The following is a 6,964-nucleotide window of genomic DNA, read 5'->3' as shown; positions in this document are numbered from 1 at the left end:
AATAGTTTTATTAAAAATTGCCGTTTAAAAGGTTTATGTTTATAGATATCTCATGCCATAATAATCAAGCCCATTTAAAATAATTACTATCTATTATGCATAGAATGGTTGCAGACCGTCTGTTTACACATAAATGTTTGCGGTCTCCAGCGATCGGCAACAATGGCAGTGTTTATCGTTAATCCCAGAAATATAGCATCATGGCGTTTGCTCTCGGTATACTCAGCAGGCGTGTTTTACAGTAAACATAGATGATGAATGCATGTAAATAGCAGACACAAGATAATGCCATGTCTTCATAGTTGGTTTTAAATATAAATTGAATTTACTGCAATTAATTTCCAATCTTTTATCAGTAGAGTGTTTCCGTTAGCCATTTAATCGGTAAATTACTATGAAAACATATGGCATTTGAACTGTTATATGTGGTTGCATATAATTTCGTCAAATATATTGAGTACCGAACGGACAGACGGACGTACAACACAGCATGATACTCAAAGCCGAAAAATAGGTCTGTGGGAAAAGTTACTGATATTGTATGGTTCGGTATGGAATACGAGACTCTGCATAAATAAACGGAATTTTTTCCTGTCTTTTATGTTGATTAAGGAGGAAATGGCATAACATAAATTGTATGTAGAAATCGGAAATCGCATTGATCAGTCCCATATTTCCGGAATTAAATTCATTGTACATGTATAAAAGTCATCTTATTCACACGAGCTCTAATTTATAGTGTGTTCTTCTAGGCTGTCCGCATCGAGCAAGCTTATGCGACCGGCAGCGAGCTGTAGTTGTTTACTTGTTCTGGATATGATATCAGGAAAATCAGGAAGATTACCAAATTGCTTACTTAGTTCAATGCGCATGTCTGGATTTTTCTCTATCAGCAACATTCAAAACGTGGGAAGACTAATGCTTCTAGAATAAATATAGAAATATCACAATATTGTCCTGTACACATTATAAAAGTGACATGTAAAATATTATTCGTGTGAATCTTTGAAACATTCGAAATGTACGGGCTTCAATATGTTTATATTTAGTTCCACACTTGTTATAAATCATGAAACATTAAAGCTTAAGATGCATGGTACATTTTACCATACTTATCATTATAACTTTTGCCTATGACGTACATTTTACCATACTTATCGTTATAACTTTTGCCTATGACATACATTTTACCATACTTATCGTTATAGCTTTTGCCTATGACATACATTTTACCATACTTATCATTATAACTTTTGCCTATAACATATATATGTTTAGATTTAATGTTTAGTTTATTGATAGCATTTCACAGATTATAAACCTGCAACACGTTTAAATTCTAAACATGTTTAGGTTTCATTGTGTTTACGTAAATATCAGTTTAGATCCTAAACGCTTTCCTAAACATGTTGCAGATGCGTTTCAATCCTAAACGCCGTTTTTACAGAGTACATTTGATCTGAAACTACCTCATTAAATACAGGGAAGCACCTTGCACATGTACAGCATTAAAGAAAGGGAAAATGGAAAAATGTATTAATTAATTGTAGCAAGTGTAAAACATGGCATTGGAAATGGCACAGTAGTGTACGGATAATAAAACTCCATCAAAACTAGATGAAAAATTCCATTGCTGTGCAATCTTCGCCCTAAAGACTTTGTAGCTCGGAAAGAAATTTACATATAAAAATATACATCATCAGTTGGAAATCTAGCAATACATCCAAATTTAGGCTTCAAATAAGATATAACATGAAAGGATTTTTTGACTGGAAAAACCAATACTTGATAAAAATGAATCCTATACCTAAAGTAAATGCCTGCTATAATTTCCCAAATTATAATTAGTCTTCAAAAATCTCTGGCAACGTTGGTCTATACGATTTTTTTTGTTATTCTGTTCAGTTATATTGGTTTTGGTGCTACTTTGAAATTATCGTGATTAAAAAAAATAATATCAACCGTGATTTTTTAAAATTCCATATACTTTTTCTATTGTTATTTTCCAAAAAAAAAACAACAACATTACATGAAAATAATCGCTAATAGATTAAATAAACGTCTTAAGCCAGATTTATTTCAACTAAAATGCTCTATTTGATTTATAATTTCAAGGGCACGAGCAATCATGGATGCAAGCACTTTATCATATATGTTTTAATTATGATGTATGACAACTAACAAATATGATAATTTGCATGAACAAATATTAAATGGGCTATTTGATTAATTAAAAATAAATATATATGCAGGTATACAAATTATTTTTTTACTTTCCGTATGTTTTGTTTTGGCGTTTGTATTATCAGTTATTTTTAAAATTAAATATGAAAATATAATTCACATTAAACATGTAGACATGTAGTCGGTATGCAAATGACTTGAAGAAATCATTGGAAGTTTTTCAGCACACTTGTATCAATGCTCCTTCATATAACACATATTTTCATGCTAAACCTCGTCCATTTAATATGGGAGTGTTAATAAAACCAGCATTTGTAAAAATTGAAAACATTGCGTATGTGTTAAATAAACAACCAGCTGCTATGCAAAACTTCGAAATGACAATAAAAAAACCCAATTAGAATTTGATAATATAATTGTGTTGTGTAAAAATGTTAACCTCCGTAAAGGAGTAGAAGCACACACAAGAGCTCAACCTTCGTTAGACGTTTATTTGTAGAAAGTTGGAGATGCTGTATTAATCAGATTAATAATTTTGCACGGTGTATACACGTTTACAGTAACATCTAACACTGCTATGAACGAGCTTGGGGTAGATTCTAATATAACTGACGTCGGTAAGATGTAATGACGAGCAACAATTACCTCATACTCCAGTCATTCTATTCACTGTATATTAAGCATTAACACGGTTGTCTTTGGTACTGACACTAATTTGGTTTTTATTAAATAAAAAAATAACTACATATACATATTGCATACAGTTATGAACATTATGGTCCAACATCCGGTTGATACTTATATTTTTTTGCATTACACAAGGTCATGCTTTTCTCGAACTGTTTATGACTCATTAAACTAAATCCGTTGGATGTTTACCAATTGATATTTTAGTCTTGGAAAACTTTGTAAGTTTCATAAGTTGAAATTTGCTTTGAACTATTTTTCAGTAACTGCGAGTACTCTAAGATCGATAAATGTGTTTTGATGGAATATTTAGGTTCAGTTGTTTTATGACGCTATTACGCCACTCACCCAGATTAGAGAAAGGCTGAACACTCACAAACATGTTTTCCCAGTCACATGTTTGTGTGTGTGTCTGTCCAAACTCGGGAGCTTGTAATCCAGTAGTTGCCGTTGGTTCCTGCGTGCCATATTTGTTTTTGTTTGTTTGTTGTTTTAGCATAAATCAGGCCGTTGTGTTTCTCGTTTTTGAATTTTTTCACTTTTTTTTCGTGACGGGGCCGTTATAGCTTACTATACATATGGGTTTTGCCCACTGTTGAAGGTCGTATGGTGATCAATCATAACGGTTGCTACATTGGCAATAGAAGAACAGTCCATTTATCAGTAGAGTATGAAAAATTCAAAAAATAAATATTTCTTCAAATGCTCTTTCTTCCCATTTTCTTTAAATTCCACGAGTGGTTGACAAAGTTCTGTATTGGTATCTAAAATACTTTAACCCCAGATCCAGACTGTATCTCTGTTAACTTCTGAATATTGTATATGCGTAACAACTATGTAGAATTATTCACAATCATTTTTATGTGAATAATACCTGCTACAATTAAATTGCATTTATTCTATTCCTTAACAGATACCCGGTGTATACTTTATGAATAAAAGAAGGCGAACTGTATACGAGGACCTACGAGCAGTAACCGAACAACAAAAAATTCAAAACAAAAAGGCAACTAGTAGTCAATATTCCCTTTTAACAATAGAGGAATTTTTCTTTTAAGAATTGTTAGAAAAGTTCACAACAGGTATGATCACATAAACGGAATGTTATGCTTAATGAAATTCTGCTGTAATATTTACAATTAATGGAAGTACCTGTAAATCAATCTAGTGTCATACTAAACAGTCAATAACGTACAGTAATGTAGTAAATTTTGCCATCCGTCATTACATTCAATCGACAACGTTTACTTTCGAATCTACTCCGAACTGTCCAAACCCACCAGTGATTAAGCAAGATTGCAAGTACGCCTTTCGATAGGCCTGATTGATGATGCAAATTTACCAGCCAACAAAAAATCTGGATTTGAATTACAATAGCCTTCGAATATGTATTACATGAATGTAATTTAAAAAAAAGTCGGCATAATGAGACTTTGGCGATCAAATGTAACGATAACAGCACTTCAAGTTAACAGGAAACCAGAAAATCAATATCGCACCGTAACGTACCAGTTCTATTTCACAAACTGCAAAATTAATTTACTGCTCCTCTGAACACCAATAAAACCTAAATATGACTTAATACATGCACATTTTTTTCCCTTTGCGGCTACCTCGATTGAATGGATTTTATTCGGAATTAAATATTAAAATATGGACTGAATATTATTTAAAATAATCTTTCTGCATCTTTATTTCACGACAAACAGATGTTGCTTGTATCATATAGAGAATAGCAATTAGTGCACAAAATTAATAACTAACATTTAATGAAATAATAATATAAAATAAATTAAAAAAAACGATTGTTTTGGTCAAATACGAGAAACAACTGCCACCGCAACATGCAAGGAAAGCCGCAAATTGTGGTTACCGTCACCAATGCAGGACCACTCGATTACATAATTAGATGAGAATATTATATAACTATAGCGGTTTTATGATTCCCGCATGATTACTTGAATCTGATAAAGCATTCATTTAAATGTTCAACTGCAGTTGAAAAACTAAAGGATGAAATGAAGCAAGAAAATGGAAAGTAGACACTATGTTTGGCAAACAGATAGTTAAAGTATATCCTAATGAAGTTTGGCCTCTCGTGAACACATTATTAGCTAATGTTTGCCTACCTTGCCAATATTTATAAGTTTGTCTACCGTTGCTTTACAAAGTGTCATTAAAAATTAATCATTTATGTAAAAACAGATATTTGATTAAGTGAATGTTTTGACAATTAACTGTCACAGTAGAGTGGTATCTGACAAGGCTCAAATTCAAAGAATAAAACGAATGGTTTTCTATTCGTTGAAGGACTTGTCAATTAAAATATGATATAAAAATACCAGGTTCATGGATACTCGAAATCGAAGAATAAAATAAAGCATTCTGAATTATCTTTATCTAAGTTTTACAATGAATGGACATTTCACTGTAAATAGTCTTCTCTGACCATGAAACTCTTTTCTGTTAATTTCTTTGTAATGTGAGGTATTAAGATTCACAATTATCGTCGAAAAAATGGTAACCGGGTTGTACTTTCTAGTAAAATCACAAGAACAATACTACAACCTAATATAATTATCTGTCAGATAGAAGTACCCTCGGGTTCTGTAAACTCGACTAGGAAGCTTTAAAATTACTGTTTTCCGATGCTTTTGTCAGAACCTTGCACAAACACTTCAGGCAGAAATTCTCAAGTATAGCAAATTATTTCTTTTTCTTTTAATCGCTCTGATTATGTTAACAGAGAAGAAGGAGTAATGGGGTAAATTAAACAAATCGTTCCAGACAAAGGCCATAGTTACATCAAAAACTCTCCTAGAAATATATATTTCACGCGAGAAGAAATGTGAATTACAAATTTCCTACAACGAAATTGGAGTTCGGTATTTTTGTTGATACTTTTTTCCTAAATTCTAAAAAAGTGTTTACCGTTCCAAGTTGATCGATTGCAATGACATAAATTTGATACTGCTGGAGCTGGGAAGTCATTAAAATATTACTATAATTTTTCGTATGACATTCTAATAATAGATTTCTGTGCCGATAAGGCTCTTATTTCGATTACAGATAAAATCAAATTATAATGTCGACATTTAAGATTTCACGTACGGCGATTAAAACCGCACGTACGACCTACTGTTACCATATGGTGCAAAATGCAGTTAACTGTTGATGGTCGACCAGCATTGACTTCCTTAAACGAGAGACATATAAAATATTGTATTATATGTCTCTGCGTAATCCAACTTTATCTAGAAGTCTGAGCACTAAATGTGAATAAAAACTTGCCGATCTTCGCCTGGCTAAATTTTTCGAATAGTGAAATGTAATACAATATGACCTGAAATGTTTGTCTGAAAGACGGGTCTTGTTTCCGTCGCTTTATGGGTGATTTAGTATTAATAGCACCATCCGAATCACTGGTCTTGACATGCTTAAAACCAGAGACATATAATACAATATAATGTATTTCTCTGTTAAAACCGAGTTTGCAAATCATTAACAAAGCAGTAGAATTAGCTCATACCGCAAATTATCAAACAAACGCGAGGACAAAATAAATTTAGCAACTCTGTATTATATGTCTCTGGTAGCGGTTGACCCCGTGAAAAGAAATATAGTGTCTTCATGTGCTTTAAACATTGCTTTTTTATATTTATCTGCTAACTCAGACCTCCTTGCTCAGACTTAAATAAAACATATTGTGATCGAATTATTATGCAGAGAGGAAAACTCTGCAAAGATAAAAAAAAATTCTTTTATAATATATTTATTTTGGAATGGTCTGTTTACAGTGGCGCATCCAGAAATTTTCATAAGGAGGGGGGGGGGGGGGGGGGGGGGGGGCACTGACTGCCTTAGAGAGGGCCTGCTCCAGTCATGCTTTAGTGATTCCCTATATAATCAACCGAATTTTTCCCACAAAAGGGGGGGCGGGCACTATGTAAAGATATGGTGGTAGACCTATTGGAAACACTGTGTAAAGATATGGTGTAGATTTAATGGAAACACTACATAAAGATATGGTATAGACTTATTGGAAACACTGTGTATAAAGATATGGTGTAGACTTATTGGAAACACTATATCA

Source organism: Mytilus californianus, unplaced genomic scaffold (genome assembly GCF_021869535.1).
Source record: "Mytilus californianus isolate M0D057914Y unplaced genomic scaffold, xbMytCali1.0.p SCAF_3, whole genome shotgun sequence".
NCBI lineage: Eukaryota > Metazoa > Mollusca > Bivalvia > Mytilida > Mytilidae > Mytilus > Mytilus californianus.
This window is presented reverse-complemented; position numbering follows the sequence as displayed.